Source organism: Pempheris klunzingeri, chromosome 23 (genome assembly GCF_042242105.1).
Source record: "Pempheris klunzingeri isolate RE-2024b chromosome 23, fPemKlu1.hap1, whole genome shotgun sequence".
NCBI classification, from domain to species: domain Eukaryota; kingdom Metazoa; phylum Chordata; class Actinopteri; order Acropomatiformes; family Pempheridae; genus Pempheris; species Pempheris klunzingeri.
In genome coordinates this window covers 14056093-14072401 of record NC_092034.1, presented here as the reverse complement: position 1 = coordinate 14072401, position 16309 = coordinate 14056093, and the positions used below count along the sequence as shown (strand labels likewise).

The 16309-nt window shown below is 40.4% G+C and overlaps 2 pseudogenes; both read right to left on the bottom strand.

Moving 5' to 3' along the window:
* Positions 1–3710: 3710 nt before the first annotated feature.
* On the bottom strand, positions 3711–5746 carry LOC139223061 (uncharacterized; annotated as a pseudogene).
* A 7150-nt stretch (positions 5747–12896) lies between these two features.
* On the bottom strand, positions 12897–14932 carry LOC139223062 (uncharacterized; annotated as a pseudogene).
* Positions 14933–16309: the final 1377 nt, after the last annotated feature.

The following is a 16309-nucleotide window of genomic DNA, read 5'->3' as shown; positions in this document are numbered from 1 at the left end:
GTAACTTGTGAGGGTCATGTAGTTCAATAAGTTTGATATGATTTATAAAAGTACCATTGCTTTTTTATAACAGTTGTCTGATGTCTGTGGTCATGACTGAAGTCTTCCTGTAGTGGGGACTTTTTTCTGACTTACACAGACATTATTTGTCACCATGGGGGGGCTGATTTCTTCGATCGTTACTTAGTTTCTTTACTGTTTTCCGGGCTGAATAATTACAAATGCTGATATTATTCAGTCAAAAGTAAGTTTTCATGTTTTGTTTTGTTTTTTTGCTTCAAAGCTTTGACCTCAGAGGTCTCGTGACTTTTCCCTCAGTGGTGCTCGGACCACACTGCATCTTCCTATGAAGTGATGTGTACCTCACTCACCCCTCCCTCCCCTCTGACAGACCATCTGACTGTTTCTATAAGTAGGCTGACAGGAATCAGTACCCTTTGTCTCTTCATCAAACATCAAGACAAAAAGAAGAAAGACAGAGACTTTGTCCAACAAAGGGAAAAAAATAAGTATCATGAACGTTGAAACTTCATTACAAAATATTTTTTTTGCCCCTAACCACACTGAAAAGCAAAATGGCAGACTAATATCATAAAAACATCAGCTATACTACATTTCCAGTTGCGTCCTGAGTCTATCTGCTTGCAGCATAGATAACACAAGTTTCCATTTGTCCGTCTGATGCAGACCTCCTTTGTCTCATTGTCTCTGGAAGGAACCTCAGCACTGCAGAGTTCAGGCTATGAGAGCCCAGATTCTGTAGAAGAAAAAAGTATTTAGTGTCACATACTGTAACTATGCTTTCGTGGTTCAACACAGGATTTGCGCCGGCCCATGCTGCCTCAAGGCTAAATGGTTTTCAGAACTTCTAAACAGCAAGGATTAATCTTCTCATATTGTTTGCACCAAAAAAGTCAAAACTTGGACTTAGAATATTAATCAGTTCTTTAAAACTATAATATAATAACCTTTAATTGACCTTTAAAATGATGACGACGACGACGATAATAATAATAAAATACTACTAATAATAACAATAATAATAATAAGAACAAGAATAATAATAATAAAAATAATAATGAATTGCTTCACCTTGTTTCTTTCAGCGTACATTTCTTCGTTGGCAGCTTCATGACAAAAGAGCACTCTGATTAGTTAAATATCATTGAGCAAACATTCGGCATTGAATTTGTCTGTCACAGATCGATACATGATTTGCATCAAATCAAACGTTAGCTGTACCTGTGTGAAGTTTCCTGAATTTAACAGCCAGAGCAATGACGACCACAGTGAGGAAAACAGTCAGACCACCCAAGATCACAGTGATTAGGTTTACTATCCCATCAGGCTCCTCTACAAGAAAAATGACAGACTTAGACTCTGGCTTTAGGCTCTGTGGTAACCTGCACAATACTAAAGGAGAACCTTACTTTCAGTCTTAAAATCCTCTTTACCATCACATTCACTGTAACCTTTAAAGACAGGGGTGGTGAAATAAATGTCCATACTACTGTTGCAGTGAATTTGAGATGTACTGTAAATATGCCTCTGAAAGAGGTGAGACGGAACTACAATCTTACCTTGAACCCGTAAAGATGTAGCATCAGAAGTGACTGTGTGTCCTTTGATGTAAGATCCACAGAAATACAGTCCAGAGTCAGATACATTCACTTGTTTGATTGTAAGAAAGACAGTGGAGGTGTTGGAGCTCATTTCATATCCGTTTTGAAATCCATCGCAGAATCTAACTTTGTCACCAGAGAAGAGCAGAGCAGAGATACAGCTGGGTTTGGTTCTGTTGACCACTCTGAACCAGTCTGTCTGAGTTGGTACAGTGGAAATGTTGGAGCACCTCAGAGTGACTTCTTCACCAGGCAGGACCTCCACAGTCTGAGACCCAAAGCCTGAGACGGAGATCCAGCCTGAAACACACAGCAGAGACAACGGCAGAATTATTCCTGAGTGCATAATACAAGGTTCACTGGAATGAAACGACAATAAAGTCATCTGTAATTTATCTTTAAATTCTGATGCGTTACTAGTTGGATTACTTGATGCTGTGAATAAAGAGCCAATACTTACAGAGGCAGCAGAGAAGTAAAGCTGTTGTGAAGGTGAAGTTCCTCATTGTGTGTTTAATTGTGTTAATGCAATGACAGTCCGCTCACTGAGCTCTTATAAACGGGTTTAGAGAGGCGGAGTGTCTTTTGGCTTTTCATCTGTCCGCTCACTGCCAGTGCAGCGCCATGCCGTCACATTAGAGTCATTAAAAGTGTCCTGTTGTGTTGAATGTGGAGAAACCACCTGCAATATGAAGTTGTGTTGAGCTATTTCAATTGTTCTTGTTTGAGTTGCTCATTGAACACAGTTTTTTTTATTTAGACAATACACCTAATTTGCAATAATTGAAATAATTTTGAGTGCAACTGTATTTATGATTGGCTGAGGTGGAAAGGTCTGTGTATCAATAAAAACAAAATGCGAGGGGAAATGACTCATGATGTCCATGAAGCACCGTCACTGATGTCACTGAGACAAAAGATGGAGCCGGACGAAAACGTCATTAATTTGCTGAACGTTGTAGACAATCGTCAAATTAATAGAGGAAATAAAGAAATGCAGTATGTGCATTACACTTCCTACATCGTTTTCCAGTGAGAATAGATTGCCGACCTTTCTATTTTGTCCTCTGCAGTGCTTCATTTGGCATGTAGCTGAAGAATTAGTGCTTAGCAAGTGTTTGAACAAGTGCTTGACTTGATGCTCCCAGTATTCACATAAAGGTTATGGATGGAAACGCTAAGTCGACCACATTGGTCCAATTATAGGATTGTTTTTTCTTTTTACAGATATTCATGGTCCCCAGAGGATGAGTCCTAAACATTTGATAACTCAGGAACTATTTGATGATTTTCCATGAAATTGAATGACCAGTAACACTGAGTTTGCGTGCATGTTAGCATGCTCACGTACCGAGCTTAAAGCATCGCCGTGCCAAAGTGCAGCCTCACGGAGCTTCTAGCGTGGCTGCAGACTCTTGTTTCACATCAGCAGCCTCTCTTCTGCTGCTGTTTGTGCTCTTCACTGTGAGAATAGCAGTTGCTTATTCCAGCGTTCTCCCCTGTGCGATGGTGTGCAGGCCTGTGCAGCCTACTTCTTAGTGAGTTTATGTAAAGTGAGTGGAGTGATTTAATGATGCTGGAAGACATCGATTTACACTTTTCACAGGAGCAGTATTCTTGGTGTGTGAAATTGTCTTCAGTATGCGTGTGGTCACTGCTGAAGTCTTCCTGTGGTGGACGCTTCAATTGAGCTCATACAGTCAAAGTATGTCAGCATATCGTTATCTAATTTCGTCATTCTCCAAAAGTATAAATACATCAGCTGGTTTTAAGCGGACAGGCTAGTTGTCACTGCCTCTTTTTATACTTTCCACTGACTGTTTTTTCAAAGGGCTTGTGATTGTCACCTCGGCTGTTCTCAGACCGCACTGCTGTGCTGTCTCTTCCTGTCAAACCAGTGATGAGCATCTCACTCACCCGTCCCTCCACGGGCAGTTTGATTTTCCCTGTACGTGAGCTTGACGGTCATCGGAGTCCTTTGTGACTCTGGATCCATCACACATTGAGCATGTATCTGTTGCCGCTCACACTCAGAAGAATCAAGAGTGAGAAAATGCAGAAAGGTTATTCAGAATTTATTGTTCTGCCACGCACTACCCACACACAGAAACACAGCAGCAGATTAACGTGATAAAACATCAGTTCCACTCTGAGTGGCAGTTCCACGTGTTTCCTAAGACTATCTGGTGGCAGCATACACAACATTTGGCTCCAGCTCTCTCCCAGACGCAGGCCTGCGGTTCCCTTTCGGCTTAGCCTGAAAACTTAGAGCTGCGTAGTTCAGGTCATCTGAGGCCAGATTCTGTAAATCAGAATTTATTTATTTATTGATATTAGTTTGATATTTACTGTATCAACCACACTTTAGCTGAGTCTGTGAAAATCCATAAAATTGGATTTTTACCACAAAGGAATCATTACAACTAAGATGGATGTAAACTATACTTGACCTAAGTCTAATTTAAATGCCAAAACATGATTTGTAGTAGAGTCCCAGGTGTGTTTCACAGTTCAGTTTTCTATTTGATTCGAAACGAAGTTGCTCAAACAGCAATAGTCTATAGGCCAGATTTTATAATTATACTGTCCTCGTATCTCTCTCGACACAAGTAAGATAATAAAAAAACAAAATCACTGTTGGTAAGAAGAGAAAAAGTGTGGCTACAACTAGCATTTGCGTAGCATCTCATGTTTTGAGACTACTGCGAGCAAAATTACGAATGTTGCTCAAATCCTGCTGTTCGAGTTAATGATCTTCGACTTTGTTTCAAGGTCAATGATCAAAAAACTGAAATTTGAATTTCAAACTATGATTTAATGGAGATCAGTTTTGTTTGAGATTAAAGTGGACAATTCTGACTCCCTGCCTGAATGTACTAATGTATAAATATAAATCACATCCTCTTAGTTGTGCTGTTGTACTCGATATCACCACGGCTGTGATTCAGTCGGGGCCACGAGGACCACAAGCAGATTCCTGAATATTACCGATGCTCGGGACAAAGATCATTAACTGACTGATCCTGTCTTTAAATGCATCTTTCCAAACATTACACACAGTTTATAGAAGTTAATGGTCAGTTCACCTGGTTTCTTCCTGGCTGTGGTTCTCGATTCACAGCTAAATGTCAAAAGACAAAAATCGGATTAGTTTATCATTACCCACCACATTTGCTGTAGATTGTCCATCATGTTGATACAACTTACAAAGGATGTGCAAATTAAAAACCTGCTGTACCTGTGTGAAGTTTCCTGAATTTGACAGCCAGAGCAATGACGACCACAGTGAGGAAAACAGTCAGACCACCCAAGATCACAGTGATTAGGTTTACTATCCCATCAGGCTCCTCTACAAGAAAAATGACAGACTTAGACTCTGGCTTTAGGCTCTGTGGTAACCTGCACAATACTAAAGGAGAACCTTACTTTCAGTCTGAAAATCCTCTTCACCATCATATTCACTGTAACCTTTAAAGACAGAGGGGGTGAAATAAATGTCCATACTACTGTTGCAGTGAATTTGAGATGTACTGTAAATATGCCTCTGAAAGAGGTGAGACGGAACTACAATCTTACCTTGAACCCGTAAATACGTCGCATCAGAAGTGACTATGTGTCCTTTGATGTAAAATCCACAGAAATACAGTCCAGAGTCAGATACATTCACTTGTTTGATTGTAAGAAAGACAGTGGAGGTGTTGGAGCTCATTTCATATCCATTTTGAAATCCATTGCAGAAATGAACTTCGTAACCAGACGAGTACAGAGAGGAGATACAGCTGGGCTTGGTTCTGTTGACCACTCTGAACCACTGTGTCTGACTTGGTCCGCTGGAAATGTTGGAGCACCTCAGAGTGACTTCTTCACCAGGCAGGACCTCCACAGTCTGAGACCCAAAGCCTGAGACGGAGATCCAGCCTGAAACACACAGCAGAGACAACGGCAGAATTATTCCTGAGTGCATAATACAAGGTTCACTGGAATGAAACGACAATAAAGTCATCTGTAATTTATCTTTAAATTCTGATGCGTTACTAGTTGGATTACTTGATGCTGTGAATAAAGAGCCAATACTTACAGAGGCAGCAGAGAAGTAAAGCTGTTGTGAAGGTGAAGCTCCTCATTGTGTGTTTAATTGTGTTACTTCAAATGACAGTCCGCTCACTGAGCTCTTATAAACGGGTTTAGAGAGGCGGAGTGTCTTTTGGCTTTTCATCTGTCCGCTCACTGCCAGTGCAGCGCCATGCCGTCACATTAGAGTCATTAAAAGTGTCCTGTTGTGTTGAATGTGGAGAAACCACCTGCAATATGAAGTTGTGTTGAGCTATTTCAATTGTTCTTGTTTCAGTTGCTCATTGAACACAGCTTTTTTTATTTAGATAATACACTTAATTTGCAATAATTGAAATAATTTTGAGTGCAACTGTATTTATGATTGGCCGAGGTGGAAAGGTCTGTGTATCAATAACAACAAAATACGAGGGGAAATGACTCATGATGTCCATGAAGCATCATCGCTGATGTCACTGAGACAAAAGATGGAGCTGGATGAAAACTTTAATTTGCTGAACGTTGTAGACAATCCTCAAATTAATAGAGGAAATAAAGAAATGCAGTATGTGCATTACACTTCCTACATCGTTTTCCAGTGAGAATAGATTGCCGACCTTTCTATTTTGTCCTCTGCAGTGCTTCATTTGGCATGTAGCTGAAGAATTAGTGCTTAGCAAGTGTTTGAACAAGTGCTTGGCTTGATGCTCCCAGTATTCACATAAAGGTTATGGATGGAAACGCTAAGTCGACCACATTGGTCCAATTATAGGATTGTTTTTTCTTTTTACAGATATTCATGGTCCCCAGAGGATGAGTCCTAAACATTTGATAACTCAGCAACTATTTGATGATTTTCCATGAAATTGAATGACCTGTAACACTGAGTTTGCGTGCATGTTAGCATGCTCACGTACCGAGCTTAAAGCATCGCCGTGCCAAAGTGCAGCCTCACGGAGCTTCTAGCGTGGCTGCAGACTCTTGTTTCACATCAGCAGCCTCTCTTCTGCTGCTGTTTGTGCTCTTCACTGTGAGAATAGCAGTTGCTTATTCCAGCGTTCTCCCCTGTGCGATGGTGTGCAGGCCTGTGCAGCCTACTTCTTAGTGAGTTTATGTAAAGTGAGTGGAGTGATTTAATGATGCTGGAAGACATCGATTTACACTTTTCACAGGAGCATTGTTGTTGAAGACCGTGGACAGGTTGGCTGCTGTGCCTAGATATCTACATCTATTAGATGATTGGATCAATAAGTTTTTTCAGGTTGGTCTTCCAACACTAAGTGTCAGTTCTGTTTTAAGCCTGTGTTGTGTTTTTGGTTGGCTGCCGTGCCTCAGTATCTATCTATGTTCCTGTCTTGCTGTTTTTCTCTCGATTTATCGGTCTTCTTGAAGGTCTTCTTATGAAAATATCCAAACAATAGATGCCATTTTTATTTTCTTTAAGTCTGTGTTGTGTTTGTTTTGGTCCCGTATCTCTTTCTCTCCATCATTCATCTGTCTATCATTTCTTCAAGTTGTTGTTGAAGACGATAGATTTGGTTGGCCGCCGTGCCTAAATCTGTCTGATCAGTTTGGGCCAATACTCTATTTTCTTTGAGTACTTGTTACAGAAACAGATGAATAGGTTGGCCGCCGTGCCTAAATATCTACATCTAACTGGTGAGTTTGGGTGCATTTTTGAGCAATGACCACTTTTTCAGTTTGATCTGCAAAACGGTGTCAGTTTTATTTTCTTTAAGCCTGTGTTGTGTTTTTTGTTGCCCGCTGTGCCTGATTATCTCCATTTATCTCTCTATTTTCTTCACGTTTTGATTAAAGACGGTGAACAGGTTGGCCGCCATGCCAAAATATCTACATCTAACTGATGAGTTTGGATTATTGTTTGTGCTATTATTTAGTTTTTTTCAGGGTGATCTACAAACCGTAAGTACATTTTCTTTTCTCTAAGTCTGTTGTGTTTTTGATTGGCCGCCTCTATCTCTCTTTCTCATCTGTATATCTATTTTCTTTACGTGTTTGTTGAAGACAATAGATGGGTTGGCCGCCGCGCCTGAATATGTACATCTGTCTGAATTTGGTTCAATATTTGGGTGAGAACCATCTTTTTTTTTCAGGTTGATCAATAAACAGTAAGTGTCACTTTTATTTTCTTTGAGTCAGTTGTTGTATGTGTTTCGAGTTGGCCGCCGTGCCTCAACATCTTCCCATCTCTCTTCTTTATCTCTCTCTATTTAGTGATTTTCTTTATGTTCTTGTTAAAGAAAATAGCTGGGTAGGTTGGCCGCTGTACCTAAATATCTACATTTAACTGGTGAGTTTGGATTATTTTTTGTTTTTTTCAGGGTGATCTACAAACAGTAAGTACATTTTCTTTTCTCTAAGTCTGTGTTTTTGATCGGCCGCCGTGCCTTAATGTCTATTTACATCTCTCGCTATCTCCCTTTCTCATCTGTGTATCTATTTTCTTTAAGTGTTTGTTGAAGACAATAGATCAGTTGGCCGCCGCGCCGAGCAATGACCATTTTTTCAGTTTGATCTAATTCATTTTTATTTTCTTTGAGTCTGTCATTGGCTGCTGTGCCTAAATATATTTCTATATCTCTCTACATCTCCATCTGTCATCTATATATCTATTTTCTTTAAGTTTCTGTTGAGGACAGTAGATCGAACGGCCGCTGTGCCCTGGAGTTGAGTTTCGACATTGAACATGTATCATTTGCAGACTGCATGAGGAGTCACACCTACATCACCACACCTCCACTATAAATGGGGAAACTGGCTACAACAGTAAATGGAGACCAGTCTTCTACCTATATTTTTTTTCATGCAGGCTCAACACAACCATCTTTGATATTTGAGAGAAAGCGATAAAGCTTTTGTGTCAAAGTGGTACAGCTTTTGTCACTTCTGGTGGTGTTTTGCAGAGAGCTGAAGGCCAGTCTTCCTGTGGCAGTCGCTCTGGCTGATACACGGTGTTCTCACCACAGGGGAAAATAATGGGTGGGGGGGGGACACGTGACTAGTTTCATGCCCGCATGTGTATGCATACACAGCTAGCGCAGAAAGCTACCCCTTTGTATTATTCATAGACACATTCACCATGTCAGTACACAATCGATTAATTAGATTACAATAGATCATCAAGTTTTAAAAAAAGTCAGAATATCAAGTCAATAGAGAAAAACGCTGCTTTAGCCTAAACCTCTAGTGATGTGCACTGTACTCTCTCCACCCAACCTGCAGTATGTCCCTAGGAGGACATTTGACGGTCATCAGCGTCCTTTGCTGGCTCCTCCTCCATCAAACCAGTTTGTTAATTTTTAGAATACAATCAAGGACAAACACAATTTAAAAAATGGTTTGGAAATAGAGAGAAAGAATCATGTGAGACTCAAGAGGAATATTATAAATGTTCCTAATATTGGATCCTCCCACCTGAAGCCTACGCTTACGACACTGGATATTTGCTGGAGCAAGAACGTACAGCAGTTATCAACACTTGATTGAAACCAATGTAACTTGTGAGGGTCATGTAGTTCAATAAGTTTGATATGATTTATAAAAGTACCATTGCTTTTTTATAACAGTTGTCTGATGTCTGTGGTCATGACTGAAGTCTTCCTGTAGTGGGGACTTTTTTCTGACTTACACAGACATTGTTTGTCACCATGGGGGGGCTGATTTCTTCTATCGTTACTTAGTTTCTTTACTGTTTTCCGGGCTGAATAATTACAAATGCTGATATTATTCAGTCAAAAGTAAGTTTTCATGGTTTGTTTTGTTTTTTTGCTTCAAAGCTTTGACCTCAGAGGTCTCGTGACTTTTCCCTCAGTGGTGCTCGGACCACACTGCATCTTCCTATGAAGTGATGTGTACCTCACTCACCCCTCCCTCCCCTCTGACAGACCATCTGACTGTTTCTATAAGTAGGCTGACAGGAATCAGTACCCTTTGTCTCTTCATCAAACATCAAGACAAAAAGAAGAAAGACAGAGACTTTGTCCAACAAAGGGAAAAAAATAAGTATCATGAACGTTGAAACTTCATTACAAAATATTTTTTTTGCCCCTAACCACACTGAAAAGCAAAATGGCAGACTAATATCATAAAAACATCAGCTATACTACATTTCCAGTTGCGTCCTGAGTCTATCTGCTTGCAGCATAGATAACACAAGTTTCCATTTGTCCGTCTGATGCAGACCTCCTTTGTCTCATTGTCTCTGGAAGGAACCTCAGCACTGCAGAGTTCAGGCTATGAGAGCCCAGATTCTGTAGAAGAAAAAAGTATTTAGTGTCACATACTGTAACTATGCTTTCGTGGTTCAACACAGGATTTGCACCGGCCCATGCTGCCTCAAGGCTAAATGGTTTTCAGAACTTCTAAACAGCAAGGATTAATCTTCTCATATTGTTTGCACCAAAAAAGTCAAAACTTGGACTTAGAATATTAATCAGTTCTTTAAAACTATAATATAATAACTTTTAATTGACCTTTAAAATGATGACGACGATAATAATAATAAAATACTACTAATAATAACAATAATAATAATAAGAACAACAATAATAATAATAAAAATAATAATGAATTGCTTCACCTTGTTTCTTTCACGGTACATTTCTTCGTTGGCAGCTTCATGACAAAAGATCACTCTGATTAGTTAAATATCATTGAGCAAACATTCGGCATTGAATTTGTCTGTCACAGATCGATACAAGATGATTTGCATCAAATCAAACGTTAGCTGTACCTGTGTGAAGTTTCCTGAATTTGACAGCCAGAGCAATGACGACCACAGTGAGGAAAACAGTCAGACCACCCAAGATCACAGTGATTAGGTTTACTATCCCATCAGGCTCCTCTACAAGAAAAATGACAGACTTAGACTCTGGCTTTAGGCTCTGTGGTAACCTGCACAATACTAAAGGAGAACCTTACTTTCAGTCTGAAAATCCTCTTCACCATCACATTCACTGTAACCTTTAAAGACAGGGGGGGTGAAATAAATGTCCATACTACTGTTGCAGTGAATTTGAGATGTACTGTAAATATGCCTCTGAAAGAGGTGAGACGGAACTACAATCTTACCTTGAACCCGTAAATACGTCACATCAGAAGTGACTGTGTGTCCTTTGATGTAAGATCCACAGAAATACAGTCCAGAGTCAGATACATTCACTTGTTTGATTGTAAGAAAGACAGTGGAGGTGTTGGAGCTCATTTCATATCCGTTTTGAAATCCATTGCAGAATTTAACTTCGTCACCAGAGAAGAACAGAGAGGAGATACAGCTGGGCTTGGTTCTGTTGACCACTCTGAACCACTCTGTCTGACTTAGTACAGTGGAAATGTTGGAGCACCTCAGAGTGACTTCTTCACCAGGCAGGACCTCCACAGTCTGAGACCCAAAGCCTGAGACGGAGATCCAGCCTGAAACACACAGCAGAGACAACGGCAGAATTATTCCTGAGTGCATAATACAAGGTTCACTGGAATGAAACGACAATAAAGTCATCTGTAATTTATCTTTAAATTCTGATGCGTTACTAGTTGGATTACTTGATGCTGTGAATAAAGAGCCAATACTTACAGAGGCAGCAGAGAAGTAAAGCTGTTGTGAAGGTGAAGCTCCTCATTGTGTGTTTAATTGTGTTACTGCAATGACAGTCCGCTCACTGAGCTCTTATAAACGGGTTTAGAGAGGCGGAGTGTCTTTTGGCTTTTCATCTGTCCGCTCACTGCCAGTGCAGCGCCATGCCGTCACATTAGAGTCATTAAAAGTGTCCTGTTGTGTTGAATGTGGAGAAACCACCTGCAATATGAAGTTGTGTTGAGCTATTTCAATTGTTCTTGTTTCAGTTGCTCATTGAACACAGTTTTTTTTATTTAGACAATACACCTAATTTGCAATAATTGAAATAATTTTGAGTGCAACTGTATTTATGATTGGCTGAGGTGGAAAGGTCTGTGTATCAATAAAAACAAAATACAAGGGGAAATGACTCATGATGTCCATGAAGCATCATCGCTGATGTCACTGAGACAAAAGATGGAGCTGGATGAAAACTTTAATTTGCTGAACATTGTAGACAATCCTCAAATTAATAGAAGAAATAAAGAAATGCAGTATGTGCATTACACTTCCTACATCGTTTTCCAGTGAGAATAGATTGCCGACCTTTCTATTTTGTCCTCTGCAGTGCTTCATTTGGCATGTAGCTGAAGAATTAGTGCTTAGCAAGTGTTTGAACAAGTGCTTGGCTTGATGCTCTCAGTATTCACATAAAGGTTATGGATGGAAACGCTAAGTCGACCACATTGGTCCAATTATAGGATTGTTTACCATTGAATTTTTTACAGATATTCATGGTCCCCAGAGGATGAGTCCTAAACATTTGATAACTCAGCAACTATTTGATGATTTTCCATGAAATTGAATGACCAGTAACACTGAGTTTGCGTGCATGTTAGCATGCTCACGTACCGAGCTTAAAGCATCGCCGTGCCAAAGTGCAGCCTCACGGAGCTTCTAGCGTGGCTGCAGACTCTTGTTTCACATCAGCAGCCTCTCTTCTGCTGCTGTTTGTGCTCTTCACTGTGAGAATAGCAGTTGCTTATTCCAGCGTTCTCCCCTGTGCGATGGTGTGCAGGCCTGTGCAGCCTACTTCTTAGTGAGTTTATGTAAAGTGAGTGGAGTGATTTAATGATGCTGGAAGACATCGATTTACACTTTTCACAGGAGCAGTATTCTTGGTGTGTGAAATTGTCTTCAGTATGCGTGTGGTCACTGCTGAAGTCTTCCTGTGGTGGACGCTTCAATTGAGCTCATACAGTCAAAGTATGTCAGCATATTGTTATCTAATTTCGTCATTCTCCAAAAGTATAAATACATCAGCTGGTTTTAAGCAGGCAGGCTAGTTGTCACTGCCTCTTTTTATACTTTCCACTGACTGTTTTTTCAAAGGGCTTGTGATTGTCACCTCGGCTGTTCTCAGACCGCACTGCTGTGCTGTCTCTTCCTGTCAAACCAGTGATGAGCATCTCACTCACCCGTCCCTCCACGGGCAGTTTGATTTTCCCTGTACGTGAGCTTGACGGTCATCGGAGTCCTTTGTGACTCTGGATCCATCACACATTGAGCATGTAACTGTTGCCGCTCACACTCAGAAGAATCACGAGTGAGAAAATGCAGAAAGGTTATTCAGAATTTATTGTTCTGCCACGCACTACCCACACACAGAAACACAGCAGCAGATTAACGTGATAAAACATCAGTTCCACTCTGAGTGGCAGTTCCACGTGTTTCCTAAGACTATCTGGTGGCAGCATACACAACATTTGGCTCCAGCTCTCTCCCAGACGCAGGCCTGCGGTTCCCTTTGTGCTTAGCCTGAAAACTTAGAGCTGCGTAGTTCAGGTCATCTGAGGCCAGATTCTGTAAATCAGAATTTATTTATTTATTGATATTAGTTTGATATTTACTGTATCAACCACACTTTAGCTGAGTCTGTGAAAATCCATAAAATTGGATTTTTACCACAAAGGAATCATTACAACTAAGATGGATGTAAACTATACTTGACCTAAGTCTAATTTAAATGCCAAAACATGATTTGTAGTAGAGTCCCAGGTGTGTTTCACAGTTCAGTTTTCTATTTGATTCGAAACGAAGTTGCTCAAACAGCAATAGTCTATAGGCCAGATTTTATAATTATACTGTCCTCGTATCTCTCTCGACAAAAGTAAGATAATAAAAAAACAAAATCACTGTTGGTAAGAAGAGAAAAAGTGTGGCTGCAACTAGCATTTGCGTAGCATCTCATGTTTTGAGACTACTGTGAGCAAAATTACGAATGTTGCTCAAATCCTGCTGTTCGAGTTAATGATCTTCGACTTTGTTTCAAGGTCAATGATCAAAAAACTGAAATTTGGATTTCAAACTATGATTTAATGGAGATCAGTTTTGTTTGAGATTAAAGTGGACAATTCTGACTCCCTGCCTGAATGTACTAATGTATAAATATAAATCACATCCTCTTAGTTGTGCTGTTGTACTCGATATCACCACGGCTGTGATTCAGTCGGGGCCACGAGGACCACAAGCAGATTCCTGAATATTACCGATGCCCGGGACAAAGATCATTAACTGACTGATCCTGTCTTTAAATGCATCTTTCCAAACATTACACACAGTTTATAGAAGTTAATGGTCAGTTCACCTGGTTTCTTCCTGGCTGTGGTTCTCGATTCACAGCTAAATGTCAAAAGACAAAAATCGGATTCGTTTATCATTACCCACCACATTTGCTGTAGATTGTCCATCATGTTGATACAACTTACAAAGGATGTGCAAATTAAAAACCTGCTGTACCTGTGTGAAGTTTCCTGAATTTGACAGCCAGAGCAATGACGACCACAGTGAGGAAAACAGTCAGACCACCCAAGATCACAGTGATTAGGTTTACTATCCCATCAGGCTCCTCTACAAGAAAAATGACAGACTTAGACTCTGGCTTTAGGCTCTGTGGTAACCTGCACAATACTAAAGGAGAACCTTACTTTCAGTCTGAAAATCCTCTTCACCATCACATTCACTGTAACCTTTAAAGACAGGGGGGGTGAAATAAATGTCCATACTACTGTTGCAGTGAATTTGAGATGTACTGTAAATATGCCTCTGAAAGAGGTGAGACGGAACTACAATCTTACCTTGAACCCGTAAAGATGTCGCATCAGAAGTGACTGTGTGTCCTTTGATGTAAGATCCACAGAAATACAGTCCAGAGTCAGATACATTCACTTGTTTGATTGTAAGAAAGACAGTGGAGGTGTTGGAGCTCATTTCATATCCGTTTTGAAATCCATTGCAGAATTTAACTTCGTCACCAGAGAAGAACAGAGAGGAGATACAGCTGGGCTTGGTTCTGTTGACCACTCTGAACCACTCTGTCTGACTTAGTACAGTGGAAATGTTGGAGCACCTCAGAGTGACTTCTTCACCAGGCAGGACCTCCACAGTCTGAGACCCAAAGCCTGAGACGGAGATCCAGCCTGAAACACACAGCAGAGACAACGGCAGAATTATTCCTGAGTGCATAATACAAGGTTCACTGGAATGAAACGACAATAAAGTCATCTGTAATTTATCTTTAAATTCTGATGCGTTACTAGTTGGATTACTTGATGCTGTGAATAAAGAGCCAATACTTACAGAGGCAGCAGAGAAGTAAAGCTGTTGTGAAGGTGAAGCTCCTCATTGTGTGTTTAATTGTGTTACTGCAATGACAGTCCGCTCACTGAGCTCTTATAAACGGGTTTAGAGAGGCGGAGTGTCTTTTGGCTTTTCATCTGTCCGCTCACTGCCAGTGCAGCGCCATGCCGTCACATTAGAGTCATTAAAAGTGTCCTGTTGTGTTGAATGTGGAGAAACCACCTGCAATATGAAGTTGTGTTGAGCTATTTCAATTGTTCTTGTTTCAGTTGCTCATTGAACACAGCTTTTTTTATTTAGACAATACACCTAATTTGCAATAATTGAAATAATTTTGAGTGCAACTGTATTTATGATTGGCTGAGGTGGAAAGGTCTGTGTATCAATAAAAACAAAATACGAGGGGAAATGACTCATGATGTCCATGAAGCATCATCGCTGATGTCACTGAGACAAAAGATGGAGCTGGATGAAAACATTATTAATTTGCTGAACGTTATAGACAATCCTCAAATTAATAGAGGAAATAAAGAAATGCAGTATGTGCATTACACTTCCTACATTGTTTTCCAGTGAGAATACATTGCCGACCTTTCTATTTTGTCCTCTGCAGTGCTTCATTTGGCATGTAGCTGAAGAATTAGTGCTTAGCAAGTGTTTGAACAAGTGCTTGGCTTGATGCTCTCAGTATTCACATAAAGGTTATGGATGGAAACGCTAAGTCGACCACATTGGTCCAATTATAGGATTGTTTTTTCTTTTTACAGATATTCATGGTCCCCAGAGGATGAGTCCTAAACATTTGATAACTCAGGAACTATTTGATGAATTGCCATGAAATTGAATGACCAGTAACACTGAGTTTGCGTGCATGTTAGCATGCTCACGTACCGAGCTTAAAGCATCGCCGTGCCAAAGTGCAGCCTCACGGAGCTTCTAGCGTGGCTGCAGACTCTTGTTTCACATCAGCAGCCTCTCTTCTGCTGCTGTTTGTGCTCTTCACTGTGAGAATAGCAGTTGCTTATTCCAGCGTTCTCCCCTGTGCGATGGTGTGCAGGCCTGTGCAGCCTACTTCTTAGTGAGTTTATGTAAAGTGAGTGGAGTGATTTAATGATGCTGGAAGACATCGATTTACACTTTTCACAGGAGCATTGTTGTTGAAGACCGTGGACAGGTTGGCTGCTGTGCCTAGATATCTACATCTATTAGATGATTGGATCAATACGTTTTTTCAGGTTGGTCTTCCAACACTAAGTGTCAGTTCTGTTTTAAGCCTGTGTTGTGTTTTTGGTTGGCTGCCGTGCCTCAGTATCTATCTATGTCCCTGTCTTGCTGTTTTTCTCTCGATTTATTGGTCTTCTTGAAGGTCTTCTTATAAAAATATCCAAACAATAGATGCCATTTTTATTTTCTTTAAGTCTGT